The following is an 18381-nucleotide window of genomic DNA, read 5'->3' as shown; positions in this document are numbered from 1 at the left end:
ATTTGCATTATTTTCCAAAAAAAAATTTGCCATTAGGTCATAGGAGAGATTTTTTGCAAGTGAAGATTGGTGCTTGTTGGTGCAAATCAGATATTTTCATCACATTTAGAAGGTTCAAAAACCTCCAAAATGGATTTTTTTTCATCCAAATCAGACATTTGAGGCAAAATCTAGAGCCAATTTTTTTTTGGAGGCATGGTGGCGATTCAGAAAAAAATAACAACAACATCGATTTTCAAACAATGATATTTCCCTCATATGGACTCCTTTTTGTGAGCATTTTTTTTTGTTTTGGGGTAGAATTTTGTGATCTACACATTGGTGTAGGAAGTTTGACATCTTTGTTCCTGAATTTTTCTACAACTCCAAAATCCCAAATTTTGCCACGTAAAATGCTTAGTATCGGCTCATCTGGACTCCAAATCAAGTTCCATTTTTTTTGAAAGTGCATTTTTTTTGTCTACTTTCCAAATCTAAAATTAGATTATAGGTTTTGTAGAAAGAGATATTTCTTTTAGAAATAGGCCCTAAATTGGCAAGTGGCTATCAAGTGCCTAAATCATACATTAGGGGGGATTATTTCATTCATTATTCTTGTTTTTTGGAGGTTACATTGATTGGTCCATCATGGAAGAGGAGTATTGTTCCACATGTTAGTGTGACATTAGATCCAAGTTGACAAACAACAACTATCACACATGGAGTGATACACTTCTTGATCATCTTAGAAGAGAGCATAATGAAGTATTTCCTTATTTATATTCCAACAACTTGATCACTAATGAATTACAGGAACCTATTGGTAGATTGATTTGTATCATTCTTACCGGTCTCTCTTCTTCTAATCGTTGTAAGCTGGTTGCCAAGATATGGCCACCATATGATTATTGGATGTATCTTTTGGAGAAATATGGAGATCCAACCATTTCTTCATTCCCAAAAGATATCATACCTCTAGTTGCAGCCACATCTTCTTCAAATGAGATCACACCTCTAGCTCTTGTTGCTCTTACTGATCCGGTTCCAGCCACAGATGCTTCATATTTTGTGCAGCATGACCCTTTATGTCTTCCTACTTTACATTCATGTGACAACTTCCTGCCCACCCTTGTAGGCCTATTCATGGAGTCTCACATTGAAGAAGTGAGAGATACTATTGAGGATATTCATCTTCTCTTTGAGGTGAATTCTTCATTCATTGTCACAGTGATAGATTCATGTACTTCAGCACTACAGGGTACACTTTTTCAGCTAGGTGATGACTTCTTGTCCAACATTTCAGCTTTGTCCATGGAGTCACACACAATAGATTTGAAAGACTTCTTTGATGATCTACCACTTCTCTTTGTTGAGGATGATCCTTCTATAGTTGTTGCGAGGGCCCACTTTGACCCTCATGTCCATTCTCTACATGATCAGTCTTTCTAGGCTGATGTGATTGTGGATACTTACATACAACATTTGTAGGAGGTCTCTTTGTCATTTGAGAAGACTGTTAGTTTTTCGAAATAGGTTCTACAACATCCTTGTTTGATCTCACTTCTTCTTAGTTATTTTGGAGGAAGCCATCAACAACATCAACATAGAGACAGTTGAATAGGTTTCAATGATACTGCTCATCATAGAGATTCCTTCTCCATACAGGGGACACATCTCCTTTGTACCCTTGCATTTGTTTCTTCTAGAGTAGAGGAACATCATCCAAAGGTCATGGATCAGCTTCTACATCAGAGTATTTCTCACTGATCGGAACACTACCTTTAGAGGGGGGACTACATCCTCTCCTTCTTCTCCTTTTTGGGGGGGACTTTTTCCTCTTAGGGGGTTTTTTCCTTCACATTTTTTTCTCTTGTATATACTTGATGTATGTCATAATGGGGGGGGTCTTGATTACTCCATCCATCCATACATCATGTGTGTTTTCATCTCTCTTTTTGGGGGAGGGTTTTTCCCACGAGGTTTTCCCTCTTTCTCCACTTTATGAGAGATTTCATTTTCATTATGTACATGGGTACCTAACATGGCCTAGTATTCAAGATGCATCCTACATTTCATCCTTGATTTTTTAAGGTTAATGGCATTCCCCCAAGTTTCACTTAAAGGGGGGTGTTGGTGTAAATACGTATTTACTATTTACACTCACTTAAGTTTACTTAGGTTTATTATTTATTTATTAGTCACCTAGGAGTATGCGTACTCTTGTGAGTTTTCATGTTGACAACACAAGAGTTTGCACTCTAATTATGCACATGTTTTCTACAACATTCTAGACACCTCATCATGTTTATCCTCTTATCGTGGAGGATATGTGCTTAGTTGTCATGCTTATCTCCTAGTTCTTTCTAGACACATTCTAGATGCATCATAGAGGCCTTTATATATAGGTTCTCCTAGTGTGTATGTACATGCTTCTAATAATAGTAAGCATTGTCATATTGATCATACTCTTTGGTCTACTATGTGCTTGTGCTTGTGCTCATTGACCTTGGGTGAATCTTGCCCTAAGGAAAATTCTTACAAGACCAGATCATGAATTTGAACTCTAAAAAATTACCTAAGGGTCTCATTACCTTGGAAGGTGTTTTCAATTCTGATGATCAAGCAAGGAGAAATGATTCAAATTTGACTACAAGTAAGGATGACTACACACCCATCATTGTTGCTAATGGAAAGACTCTCAACATAGGATTCATCAGGTCATGTCAAGAATTTAATGATGTCATTGCATGGACATATGAAGACATAAAAGGTTTTGAACCAAGCTCATTTCAACATACTATAGATTTAAACCAAGATGCTAAACCTATTAGGTAGAAACAAAGGCCAGTTAACCCCAAGATTGAGCCATTAATGAGAAAAGAGTTGTCAAAATTCATAGAAGCTAATATCATTTTCCTATCAAACTTTCATCATGGGTAGATAATCTTGTCCTTGCTAGGAAGAAGAGAGGAGAAATCAAACTTTGTGTAGATTTTAGAGACCCGAATAAGGCTTCTCTTAAAGACCATTACCCTCTTCCTTCTATGGAAAAAATCTTATCTAGGGTTAGTTGTTCAAAGAGATTTTCTTTCTTGGATGATTTTTCAAGCTATAGTCAGGTGCTTATCTAGGAGTCAGACTGACATAAGACAACCTTTACCACTAAATGGGGTACTTATGCCTATTGTAAGATGCCATTTGGACTAACTAATGTAGGTGCCACATTTCAAAAGGCAATGGAGATGGCTTTCAAAGGTGTGATGGAGAATTTTGTGTTAGTGTATCTTGATGATATAACTATCTTTTCCAAACATGCAAATGATCATTTTGATCATTTGAGGTAGGTATTTATTAGATGCAGAGAATATGGTATGTCCTTAAATCCCAAGAAATGTGTGTTTTCCACTAAGCAGGGGAAGATTCTAGGACACATTGTGTCAAGTGATGGATTGAAAAAAGATTCAAAGAGGGTAGAATAAATTCTTTCTCTCCCACTTCCTACTCATAAGAAGGGGCTGCAAAGTTTCCTTGGTAGGGTTAATTTTGTGAGAAGATTTATTCCAAACCTTGGTGCCATGGTCAAACCTCATACTACCATGTTAAAAAAGAATCTAACCTTCACCTGGACTAAGGAGGGGAAAGATAGTTTTGAAGAAATAAAGAAATTAATTGCCTCACCCCCCACTCTTGTTAATGCCAATTTTGATAGGGATTTCATCCTTCACTCTTTTGGAGGAAAATCAAGTATATCAACTATTTTAACATAGTTGAATTATGAGAATTTAAAACAACCCATTGGTTTTTTCAATGAGGGGTTTAATTATTATGAGGACATATATAGATATGTAGAGAAGTAGGTCCTTGATATTGTAAGAGATCTCAAAATTCTCAAACATCTCTTGTCTCATAACAAAGTCTAGCTTTTAGTTCCACATGTAGGCGTGAAGGACTTCCTCCTAAACAAAGATATCAATGAGAAAAGGGTTGGATGGATTACTAAGGTCATGGAATATGACATTGATATCAAGATCACCAAGTTGATAAGAGGGAAGGGACTTCGTGAGTAGATGGATTCATCTTTTGAGACACCTAAGGATACTACTCTCTTGATTCAAGGTCAGCAACCAGTAGGTAATGAGGGCCAGTCTAATTGGTTACATGACATGAAAAATTTCTTGCTAGAAGGAAGGTATCCCCAAGACATAAATAGAATGAAGAGGAGAAAATTTAGGTTACAATCTATTTCTTATGTCTTGGTGGATGGAATATTATTCAAGAAGGATTCTGATGGAGTCCTATTAAGATGTATCCAAACTAATCAGGTCACTAGGTTGCTGGAATAATTTCATGATGGTCTTGCTGGTGGTGATTTCTAAGCTAGAGTTACTACCATAAAGATAATTAGGGCTAGATATTATTGGCCAACCTTTTCTAATGATTGTTATAAATGGGTAAGGAACTATGAAAAATGTGCCTTCTTTTTTGGGAAGCAAAGATTTGCTTCTCTTCCCCTCCATCCAATTCAGGTTGATCAACATTTTAATCAATCGGGTTTGGATTTTATCGGTCCTATCAATCCACCTTCCATCTCTAGTGATCAGTGGATCTTGGAAGCCATATATTATTTCAAAACATGGATAAAGGTAGTGGCTCTTAGAGATGTAACAAAGGATTCTATGGTTGAATTCCTTAGTGGAATTGTAACCAAATTTGGCATTCCTTCCACAATTATATCTGACAATGCCAACTTTTTTATTAGAGCTTATATATACTCTTAGGCTCTAGAACATGGGATATATTTGAGAACCTCCTCAAAATTATTACCCCCAAGGTAATGGCTTGGCCAAATTCTCTAACAAGAATCTCATCAAAATCATAAAGAGGAAAATTAAAGACAATCAGAGGTGTTGGCATGCCAAGTTAAAGATAACCCTTTGGGCTAACAGAATTATACCCAAGAGGGCCATTGGGAACTCCCCATTCATGCTAGTATATGGAAAGGAAGCTAATATTCCTATCTCATTACAGTTCCCCTCTCTTGAGTTGGCTCATCAATTGGAGCTAGAAGAACATGATCCCATGACAATTAGTTTGGCAAAACTGGTAGAATTAGAATAAAAAAGGCAACAAGCTATGTAGACCTTGGAAATACATCAACATCAAATGAAAAGGTCCTTTGAAAAGAAGGCTAAGGATAGGGTTTTCAAGGACGGTGATCTAGTTCTCAAGTGGGATGTAGAACAGACAAAGATAGGGAAGCATTAAAAAATTGATGCATTATGGAGTGGGCCCTATGTGATTACCAAGTGCAAATAGGCAAATGCCTTTCAATTATTTGGAACCAATATTGATGTTCTTCAAATTCCAATCAATGGAATTTATCTCAATCCATGCTTTTAATAGGATTAGGTTTTTCATGTACATATTAGAGTTAGTTTTCTTTCAATTCTTTTCTATTTTCCAAGCAGTGTCAGGCACAAGTTGTCTCTCTGTAAGATAGCCATCTTTTGAAGTTTTGAATTCTTGCACAACTTGCCAAGGATATTTTCTTGGATTTATAGTTGTAGAGAGATAGTATTAGGGTTTCACAATGGGAATATCTTCATTTTCTTCATGACTCCATATCCCAATGGATGTTTTAGGTCACTAGTCAATACATAGTAGGCTAGTGTCCCCTCTGAGTTGCCAAAATTGTTAGCTATTTTCCCCTGACGCAATAATTCATATTTCATATCTGGCATAATGTCTAATGGTCATTAAAATATTTGAATATTGAAACATTAGGGCATAAAAATTTAATATTTCTTAACCTTGGTTACACACATTATATCCTAAGTCCCAAAGTTAAGTATCCCATTTTAATATTTTGTAGGCTTGCAACTTCCCCACTATCAGCTCTTGCAAAGATCAATGGTGGGTGCTTTTTTGCATTCTTATATTTGTCCAAATATGTTAGAATGTAGGAAAGTGCCTCACTAGGATGTGTCATGAGGGTTCAAGTTTCTTTAGTGGGCCATCTTTTGACTATTCTAGCATGTTGATGTGAGTTAGAATATGGCTAGATTTCTGTTGGTTGCCATTTTCTTATATTCTCTATTTTGCTAGATTGTCTGATAATGTGGGGAAGTGACATTATAGAATGTGGATTGATGGTCCAAGTTGTGTTGTATAGGCCACAAAAGGATCATGTCAGAACAACATGGACATGTTAAGGCATGGTAGAAATTTAGCAATGTTTTATTGGACAAAGTGATGACTAGATGGAGAAGAGGTGCTAACCATGCAAGAGGTGAGCCAGTTTTTTGTTTCGCCATCAGATGAAAGATGATCTACAGTTGGAAATTCCCTACTTTGTAAAGATGAAAGGTTATTTAGGGAATGTGGGAAAGTACCTTGCTGCCATGTGTACTAGTGGGTCCATTTTTCTTTTATGGGCTGCTAGTGCTAAAATAGATGTCAGATAGTTGCTAAAATGGACCTTGTGTTAGTTTCTTTGTGTTGATTTGCTAGGAGAATTGATGTGTCTGCTAAGGTGGACACTAAGTGTTCAGTGGTCCCAAAAATTTTAAGAGCAAGAACAATTATAATTCAAGTCTTTCTTGATTGTCGATTGTTTGATTATCAATGATCAACACTTTTTCACATTTTGAAGCTACGAGGATTTTAAGCAATGTGGGGAAGTGCCTTGAGGACATGTGTCCTTGCCGGCCTAGTTAGAAGGGTAAATAGTTAGTGATGGTTATTAAGGGGAAATTTATTAAGGTAGTTTTTTTTAGGGTTTTAAAAGATGGTGTAGTTAAGATGATGTAGTCAAACTTGTGAGGACATTGAGAGGTGGCAGAAAGATAAAAAGCTATTGGTCCATTTGGTACTTTTTGGTTCGAGGACTTGTTGACTTATTGACACTAATGATTTGTAAAACTAGGAATGGGATAAGTAAATGGCTTTCCTGTGTGATCTGATCTTCTTGATCAATCCCAACCACTCTAGAGTTATGCTCAGGTTAAAAAGATGTGAAAGACATGCTGCCTAACTCCCAGTTATCCATTTTTGAGGGAATTTTGCATTAATGGCATTCTTTATGTCAAGATCAAGGTTTCTTCTAGTAAGGGTTGATGGTTTTCATGCCTCCAAAGATGTACTAGATTAGATCTATCATCCAAATTTCATCTGATCACCCTCTGACAGCCTTGAATGCATGAATGAAGTTGTGAAGAAATCTAGAGTTATGCTTGAACTACAAAAATAAATTTTTGTTGTTTTCTCGAGGGTTCTCTCTTTTCTAATTTTCAGAGCTCTTCTATAATTTTTCCTATGCTCAATAGAGATCTTCTTTGCTATATCCATTTTTTTCCATCTAATTGTGTGCACTCTTTTGGCCTTACTTGTTGGATGTATTTTGATAGTTGAAATATCATATGATCATGTTCATACTTGGTGATTGATTAGATCAAGTGAATCCATTGTATTCCTTCTGTTGTCTTTTGGCTTATCTAGAATAATGAGTTTGAAAAGGTGTAGATAATGGTATATTTTGAGAAATACATTAAGTTCTAAGAAGTAGACCCACATACTATTTGGTGCATCACCCCTCTAGATTAGATTGGGTAGTCTTTCTTGCATGCATTCCTTCTCCCTTTTCCTCTCAAGAATTAGTTATGTGCATCTTGATAGTAAAGGAAGTCGGCCTTCTCCCATGACTCAATCTCAAGTTTTAATGTCCCACTGTTTTGAGATTGTTGTCATGTTAAACAAGGCTTCTTGAGAATTATCCCTTAGGTTAGGGTGCAAGCTTTTGTGTCAACATAAACCATTTTTTCAAAATGCCTATTTCAGGACCATACCACACTCGTGTAAAAACACAATAATTTGACACAAACAAATGAATTTTTATGAATCTTTTTAAAGGAAGTTATTTGACACACCAAAGATTGATGAGTATATTTTTCCTTTATTTTTTATTGAATATTTTTTAAATTATTTTTTAATTAATGATTATGCTAATTTGTAAAACCCCTCATGTATGGACACCATAATTTGATCAAAATATAAATTTTCCAAAACAATATTTAACTTCAAAGGAATTGTGTCCAAATTGATGACATGTAAATTAATATAAGAAATATATTTTTTTTAAAAAGTTTTTTAAGTTTTAGTGAATCTCGCTATTTTATGTCTAGATGATACACTTGATTAACCAATAGTAAAAATACCAAATAAACTCATAACACTATAAAATTAATATGTCTAAAATTAGGACAATAAGAGCTGTAATGGGTTTTTGTTTTGACCAAAAAGTTGATGAGGAAGACCCTCTAATTTTTTTTGCAATGCCTAAAATTGTAGAGTTATTGCTTTAGTCAAATTTTGATAGATGAAGGCATAGGCTTGGTCCCACCATGCATGTACTAGGCCTTTCCCCAAGGAAAAACTTGATTCCAATGGAAAATTCCTACCCATAGCCTTAGAATCAAGCCCCTAATTTTTAAATTCAAAAATTGGGAGCCTAATTTTAATTTAGTCATTTCAGTAATCAAGCACTCAATTTATAAATCATGTATCTATTTTTTATATAGTCATTGGGTCCCAAAAGCTAGTCCACAAAGCACAAAACAATCGTTGCAATCATTCTTCGATAGTATCAAGCTACAACAACAAAATTATGTCATATTATCATGTTTTCTTGTCATCTTTTTCATTTTTCAAGCTCTAATTGGTTTGAGTTAAAAATTGGTGCAAACATGGCCTGATCAAAATAATTAACAAAGAAGAAAATGAAAGTTCTAATAGATGAGAAGATTACAACAAACAAAGAGAAGGAAGCACAACATCAATGAGAGAGAAGACAAAGAATTAGAGAGTTGAGCAATGTTGGGTCTTCAATTTCAAATATTGTTTTAGAAGAGGACATTGAGGATACCATGATGGATTAAGATGTTGAAGAAGAGAATCCAATACAAGGAGATTCAGGTGCAAATTCTAATCAAACATTTAATACAAATGTGTCTCCAAACCCTCAAGATTATTCTCATAATGAAATTTATGATTTTGTAGGAGAAAGTTACCATTTAAATCATTTAGATTTTCTTCATGAGAATAGATTGAAAAATGATCATGCACAAAAAATTCAAGCCACAAAATAAATACAAAGAAAAAATGAAAATGAGTTTCAAATTCCAATTAACATTGAAAATGAAATGCCAATTGAAAATAACAATTATATGAATGTAGACATGAAAAAACCTAGTAGTGAAGAAACATGTTTGAACAATATCGAAGTGCATGCACATTTCCATTTTTCTAATGATTTAGTAGATAATATTTGTGGATTGGTTTCATGGAGACAGATTAAGACACATTCTAAGAGATTATATAGACAATTTTTTTATAATAATAAATTTAGGTTTCAATATCAATTAATGCTGCAACTAATTAAAATGCCTAAAATGCAAAAAATGATGAAAAGGTTAGGAATGTTTGCAAAACCCAAGAATAAAAAATGAGTCTTTAAAACAAGATGTATCCACTATTGCTAGTGCCTATAATGTTATCAGAAAGAGAAGTTTCTCTAAAGATAAGAATGTAGCATGATAACCAATAACAACAACTTTAGTTAACAAATGAACTTCTGAAAAAAGATTGATTAGTAACATAAGAGGATATCTTTATATGAGTTGCAAAAAAATAGAAAGAGGTGTAAAGAAAAGGGCTAACTTTGACTATGATCTAACAAATATTTTTTGGACTTCTAATGGTAGACTTTCAAGATGTGATATGAAATCTACTAGTGAAGTCAAAACTTTCATTGAAATTTTTTGGCATGATAATACAAGAGTATCGCTAATTCAAGAGATCTTCTTAAATTGAGAGTTGGCTCCAAAATACACAATCCACATCCTAAACACCTTTTGCACATGACTCAAATTGAATTTTTCAAAAAAAAATTAGATGATAAGGTGTTAAATATTATTATTAGTCAAAGATCTTTTGAAAAGTGTAAACCATGGTATGTAGGAATTGACAAGGAAAGAGTCACATGTTGTTGTAAAAATCATGTTCAAATTCATTACCATATGATGCATTTTGATTTATATGTAGTACCATACATAGTAAAGAAATGTTGTGGGAATGCGGTATACAAATACCAACTCAAACTATAATGGATTTCATATAAGGTTTCTTTCGTAAGCCACCTAATAAACAATATTTTCTTGTCAATCCATGTCTTTTTCATACATGTGATATGTATGAAAATCTTTCTTTTTTAGATAAGTGTTTGCATAAAAAATCCTTGACTACTTTGGACAATAATTAGTTGATGTAAAAGGATTCAAAACTGTCAAATATCCATTCAAGGATGGGAAGGTTGGAGCAAGGTGTGATTGAGTTACATAAAAAGTTAGTTTCCATGCATTCATAGATGAGTTTAAGAGTATAATCATACCAAAATATAGTTAAAAATCTCAATATGCTAGATGGTTTGATGGGAAATTTCACACATGTAAGAATAAGTTTCCAATTGGTAGTATAATCTTAGTAATTGACTTTGTAGAGAACTACACACTTCCACCCCAATATGAGGTACAATAACAATATTATGATTTAATGGGAGTAGCAATTTTTCTTCATATAGTTCATAGGCATGTACATGATAGCACATAAAGAGTATTGAAAAATATTGAGAGAGTATCATCTATATATGAGTGATAATAAACTTCATTCATATGAGTTTGTCCAATATTGCTTCAAGGTCTTTTATGATAATTTAAGAGAGAGATAAATTCAAATTACAAAACATCTAATAAGGTAAGATAACTATATAGGACAATTCAAGAATGCTAGAATATTCTATTGGTTGAGTAGGACACATAGGAAAACTAAATATCTAACATATGTGGAGTTTTTTTGAGGAAAGACATGGTAAATGAGAACATGATGTTGTTGGTACATGTGCGAAGAGAGCCCTTTGTAGAGAGAAATTAAAATTAGAAGAAAAATCCAAATTCAAAAATGTGCATGGCATTGTGGAATGGTGTAAAAAATATTTATACACATGATCAAGTCAGAACTCTACAATTAGATATTTCTTCTAGCAAGTTGAGAAGAAATACCTTTCAAGATATGAGTGTGATACAATTAGTGGGCCAACTAAATGATATTTGTTTAGGAGTTCAGATTCTAACACTTGGACTATATGGACTAGGGAGCTTGCATGTTTTTGTCACTTTTGTCTCAAAGGTGAATGGAAAGGATGCAAGAATACATAATGGGTTGAAGAATGACAAAAAAATTTTTTTAGCACCTATTGATACACACATTGAAGATGCCATAGTAAATGAAGGTACAAATGTTACATTTGTATTAGAAGACTATGGTCATGTTTCAAACATCATACAACTTGGTATGTATAGTTTAATTAAATTTGTTGTGATTGTGCTTCCATTTCTATTATTTATTTATGTGTGGCATTAATATAATTCAAGTACACACATGTGTACTTTATCTTATCTTGTAGGACATGTTTATGTTGTATTGTACTTGATGATAATGATGAATAAACTAAGTATTGGCTATCTAGATGTGTGGAACTTAAGAAAACATTATATGTCATCAAGTAGATGATGATAGTTTTGAGTATGCAACTGGGTTTATCGTTGTAGTTGACACTTGGTTATGTAGATGCCTAAGAAGAAGAAATAGTTTACTAGAATTTAAAGACTAACAATCAAAGAAGAAGATTTTACATTATTCTCATTTGGTTGTGGCAACAAATATCAAATTAGAAAGATACAAAGGGAGACCCATCCATAAGGTACTATGGACAATTTCAATAGAAGATTATGAGCCAATCATAGATGCATTGTAAAAGAGAGAGGATACATATGGTATAGTAGGCTGAATAGAAAATACACATTTTTCTTTTCTTTATTGTGCTCTTTTTATATGTACTTAAATAATATATGTATGTACATGTTGTCAATAGTAAATTAAAGTTTATATACCTCTTATTCAGGTCTTGAATAAAACTTATGCAAATATAGATGATGTCATGGATCCAACATCAACATCTTGTGCAATTACACATGGTGTGTGTACATTAAATATATTTACATTATATGCATAGGACTTATAAAATCGCTCTTTTACTAACATTTTAACAAATTCATTTTTTATTTTGCAGGACCCCATTTGAACAAATGTGTCCATCCAATTTTTTATTTGAATTGAAACATGTTGTAAGAAATTAAAAACATTAGTTCACTTCTATTTATGTCCTTCATATTGTTTTACATATATGAGTTCACTTGTTTTAAGTATATGGCTTCACTGGTTGTTTAGATATATGAGTTTAGTTGTGTAAAATATACAAGTTCACTTCTATTTGAAAGTTATTGGTTTGCACTTGATTTTAAATTTTTTGTGAACCTGTAATGATCTCCTGTATGTTTTTATTAATTTTACTTTTAAACATGTTTAAATTAATGTTCCTACATTTAATTAAATTATTGTTCATATCATATACTAACAAATGTATCATACTTACAACATGATAACATAAGAAAAATATACTAGCATGACAACAAGTGGTAAAATATAACATGGTATAATATGTGATATCATGATATCAAGTCAAAAAAAATTAATACACATAAGTGTCCTAATACATAGTGTACAATAATAAACAAAATGTGTCATAAAAACACAATGTAAAGGTGTCAAAAGACCTAATCTATCTGATCTATAGCCCTTTTACTCCACTTGAAGAGGACTTATATGGATCATCCTATGTAACATCATGTGTATCATCATTTGGGGCATCCTACACCACATCTTGTGTGGCATTTTGAGAAGACAATATGTACATGATTAATTGAAATGGTTTTCATAATATAGTTTGTAAATAAAAATAAATAATGAACTTACTTAAAATTTTACCATGTGAGATTGGCATCCCTCTACGAGAGGAGGAGGTTCACTCTCACAGCCACCAAATGTGGTAGTGGTCAAGTCTTGCAAGAGAATACATAAATATTTAAAAATTGATAAAGATCATACTGAACTACATAAATTACAATTCTAACCTCAAAGGATGATGTGTGTACCTCCATCTGGCTCAATCTCATACTACCACTAAAACTCATGGTGATATCCTCCTAAAACATGAATACATAAACTTTGAGTCAAAATTATAGATACATGAATTATAAAGTGCATAATTTACACTACAAATTTATGGAATAAGAACATATATGTCATGCTTGAGTACTAGCTAGTGTCACATATGAGTCTAGAGATATGATTGTAGCATGATGATCAAGTACTCCAATGGCCTACACAATAATACACAAATATGAATGAGAGTTGTAGATATAAGCTAGTATGCATGTATGTAAAAAAAAAATCTTGAAAAAGTACATACATTAGGTATTTGAGGTTGAGCCTTACTACTTGAAGCACCAACATATCCAAAACTGCCAAAAGGTGAAGGTCTTCAAAAAAGACTATATAGATTCCTAGATGTAACTGTACCATCCATCCCCTATTCATAAAACCATCATACATTATTATCCATGAATCTGATTTGAAGACAAGCTAGTTAGAATGTGTAATTAAAAATATTAAAAGTATTTTTCTTTAAAAGTTCATAATGTAGATGTTTGAGGTTGTGCCTCATTAGTGGATGGATAGATACCTATAGAAGCACCTAATTGTGTAACAAATGATAATCCCTACAAAATTGGGCAAAAATAATGCATTAGTACATGTTATTAAAATTGAGTTCTAATGTACATTATTTCAATTGTAATTCAAAGTGCATATTGTATGAGGGATGCCAATGCCTGAAGGTCTCAAAGAAAGGCTATATTGTCTCCAAGGAGGGATAGTATCATTCATTCTTTATTCACTCAAAGTCAACATACATTATGGTTCATACAATAATTAATGTGTAGAATGTAAATAATTATGTATTTTATAAATTATAATTAAAATTTTACCTTCTACTCCTAATTATCTTCCTCCACACAAAGAAGGTCAAGATATGATGACACATCAAAATCACCACCACCATCACCATGAGTAGCGTACACCTCATCATCACCACCACCATGAGAAGCATACACATCATCATCAAAATCACCACCCTTGGTAGGATGGGAATCCTATGTTATATTTGGATCACTCTAGGAGGATCTATATATATCCCCATAACTGGTACAAATATGTCCAAGGGGATGAGTATCCCTTTCTTGCATCCACTATTATACTAGATTTCCTAAAAGAGCACTCAATGAGCTAAGAGAAGATGACACTGCTCAATGATGTATACTAGTGTAGGAAAAGGAGCCAGAGGCTAAGGGCATTGGCAATTCTTGGTATTATCACTAAGATTCTCCCCAAGCCTATCCTAAGTAGGCATCCCTCTATCGACCCTGTAAAATTCTTTTGTATCAAAATTATTTGGTTTAAAACCCAATTCGAACTCTACCCATAATTTTTTTAAGAAAGTACATGGGCACCTCAAAATTAGCATGTGGTAGATGGTCAAATACCATCCTGTTAGAACTCTTTAGAATAACTGGGAGGGGGGGGGGGGGGGAGTTAATCAGTTATTAAAAGTCCAATAATGTCCAATCAATCTTTCTAATGAAACAAAGGTGAACTAGAAGTACTATCCTTTTTACTTTCTTATCATGCATGCAATTAAACATTAAACAATCATGAAATGTAAATATGCATCACACCATAACACAACGGATTTTGGTAACCCAAAAACCCTCCAGGAATAAGACAGTAAAACTAGGGTGGGGATGACACCCACAAAATAACTGTGCAATTAATTTCAACCACTTCTGATGGTTTACCCTGTTAAAGGCCTGCCTTGTTAAAGGCTTTACACATTGTCAGATGTGAACTTGTTAAAGGATTTCTACACCCTATTAGGAGTGTGCCTTGTTAGAGGACTTAAGAACATTCAACTTAGAATGCCACCCTGTTAAAGGATTTACATAGAGCTGTTAGGCCCACCCAAGTCCATGGGATTTATAGTTACCTTCTCAAAAGAATCTTTTATCCCTCTCTAAGGATCTCCTATCCTCCTCCTAAGGATCTCCTATCCTTCTCCTAAGGATCTCTTTATCCTTCTCTTGGGGATCTCTTTATCCTTCTCCTGGGGATCTTCTATCATTTTCCTGAGGCTTATCCACCTAGCTGTTAAGCTAACCTATCAATGTAGGATTTAAATAACTAATACAATGGTAAGAAAGTATTAGAAGGGTTTTAACTTGATAAAGATTTCAACCCTATCCTTGCAGATTTCATATCACTCTTCAGTTGTTTTCTTTGCTTGGCTTTTCTTCCTTGTAGTGCTGACAGCTTGTTCACCCTTCAAGATCTATCTCCTTGAGTTCTTCCACTCATAATGCCAATGCACTCTTATGGTCACTTGATCAACTTAGAGTCTTGATGCTCTGTTCTTGCTCCTCACTGTGTCCTCTTCTTGACACTTCACACTAGCCTTCTCTTGGCTTCTTCACATGACCACACTTATGACCAACTCCCTCTCACACACACTTGATTTCTAACCTATAACTCCTTATATAGAAGTTTTTTTTTTCATTTCCCACTCAAATCTTGATTTGATCTTTGAGAAAATGGTATTGTTTTGCCTCCAAATTACTTCTTCTAGAAACTTCATTAGTATTTGCCTTGAATTGGTTTGCATGGTTTACATAGAATTCTATGACATCTACTCATCATCCTTATCATCCAACTAATTCACAAAATTTGATGTAACAAACTTATCATTATTGATTTGGCAAATCAAATAATGTAGTAACTTGGCATCATTGGTTTACTAATGCTCAATTCCTTTTGTGTTACTCGGCTTCTACTACATTTACTGATGCTTGGCACCTGAAGAAACTTTCTTGGCAACCATTACCTTTTTTGATACTCGGCACTTGAAGGATTCTGTGTTACTTGGCACCTGAATAAAAACTCAACTCAAACTAAAGTTGAACTGGCTCAGCTTCAACTATGAATTCACTTGGCTCTAACTAGCTTCCTCAGCTCTCTCTAATGAACTTAGTTAGGCTTTACAAATGACTTAGTTAAACCTTACATCTTTGATGTGTCTTAGTGTGTCCATTCTCTATATCTTAGAGTATGTCATCAATACACTATTTCATCAATGGCTTAGCTAATCCTTATACTTCATTACAACATCATAACTTCAACCTTTCTCTAGGTGCTCTAGTTACAACTTATTGATTGCCTCCTTGTCAATCAACCAATTGATAGTACTTGGATCACATAAGAAATTGTCATTCCTACAAGTAGCAAGTTTGACATCAATAAAAAAACAATTATTGAAAACATTCTTTACCAGTTCCATTCTTCATTCATGATCTTTTCAATCATTTCTAAAAATTCCCCTCTTTGGCATTGATGGTAAACCAAACTGATCAATTGATTGAGCTGATCAACTTAGTTACCACCAAAATTAGATATGTTTTTTGTTTGGTATATAACTCCCTCTTTTGTTGATACAACCTGAATCCTTTTTTCTGCTTCTCCCTCTTGACTACTACATCCTTACTACTAATCTCATACATCTCTATATCTTTACCTTTCATTAATCAGTTTCTCATAAATTTCCCTCTTTGACATAAATGCCAAAGATGTAGCATCTCCAACATGCTAATTATAAGCTTTGCATCTTCATGTTTTCTCCCTCTGTCACCATGCTTGTGACTGATCTGGAATTTCTATTCCTGTTGTCATCCTCTGCATCATTCTTCTGATATTTCAATGATATACTTCTATTGATGCAGGGCAGTTTCTTTGTTTCTTTTAGACTGCTTGAGTTAGGGGCATTATACCCAACTTGCCTCTAAGATATTCATAAGGATCCTTGTGTAATGGTTTGTTGAAGATATTTGCAATATGTTCCTTTGTGTAAATGTACTCCATCTTCACTTGTTTGTCTTGCACCAATTCTCTTACATAGTGATACTTGATTGCAATATGCTTGGTTTTTGCATGCATTACCGGATTCTTGGATATGTTTATAGAACTTGTATTATCACAATACAGTATCACAGTTTTGGTTACTTCTTCTTTCATTCCTTTCAATAGATGTTCAAACCATACAATGTTTGTGCAAGTGACTATTGCTGGCACATATTTTGCTTCTACAGTGGACTGAGATGTGCATGTTTGCTTCTTGCTAGTCCAATTAACTAGCCTTCTTCCTAAGAATAGTGCTCCTCCACTTGTGCTTTTCCTATCATCAATGTTGCCTCCTAAATCTGTGTCTATGTATGCATTGAGCTCAAACTTCTCATTATTTTTGTAATAAAGGCCAAAATCATTAGTTCCTTTGAGATACCTCATTATCCTTTTTACTGCCATGAGATGATTTTCTTTAGGATTAGTAGAGAATCTAGCCACTATTCCAACTGCTAGTGCTATGTCTAGTCTGCTATGTACAACATATTGTAGTTTTCCAAACATGGATCTGTACATTGTTTGATTGACTTTAGCTGATTCATCATTTTTGGATAGCTTATGTCTTATTGCCATTGGTGTGCTGATTGGTTTGGAGTCTTCCAATCCAAAAATCTTGAGTATCTCTTTGATGTACTTTGATTATGTCATGAATATACCATGTTTTAGCTGATGTACTTGTGATCCAACAAAGAAATTGATTTCTCCAAACATAGACATTTCAAACTCATGTTTCATTTTGTTAGAAAAACTTATGCAAAGCGTTTCCTTTCCTCCAAAAACTATGTCATCCAAAAAGATTTCAGATACAAGGATATCCTTACCTTCTTCTGATTTGATGTACATGTTATTGTTATCATCAGTTCTTTCAAATCCTCTTTGCACTAGATACTTGTGAAGTCTCTCATACCATGTTCTAGGGGCTTGCTTTAATCCATATAGAGCCTAATGCAATTTGCATACCTTATTTTTGTTATTTTCATCAACAAGTCCTTCTGGTTGATCTATGTAGACTTCTTCTTCAAGTATACCATTCAGAAATGCTAACTTAACATCCATTTGATAGACTTTAAATCCTTTGAAGGCTACATATGCCAGTCAGGTCCTTACTCTTCTATTCTGGAAACTAGAGCAAAAGTTTCTCCATAGTCTAGTCCTTCTTGTGCATACCCTTTACAAACTAGTCTTGCCTTGTTCCTTGTGATTTCACCATTCTCATCTAACTTGTTTCTAAAAACCCACTTGATTCCAATTACATTCTTGTCAGCTGGTCTTGAGACTAAGGTCCATGTCTTGTTCTTTTCAATTTGTTCTATTTCTTCTTTCATAGCATTGTACCAGTCATCATCTTTTATGGCTTCACTTACTATTTTTGGTTCCATTTTGCTGAGT

The sequence above is a fragment of the Cupressus sempervirens genome, chromosome 5 (genome assembly GCF_028749045.1).
Source record: "Cupressus sempervirens isolate cs-2001-9-10 chromosome 5, ASM2874904v1, whole genome shotgun sequence".
Taxonomy (NCBI): domain Eukaryota; kingdom Viridiplantae; phylum Streptophyta; class Pinopsida; order Cupressales; family Cupressaceae; genus Cupressus; species Cupressus sempervirens.
This window is presented reverse-complemented; position numbering follows the sequence as displayed.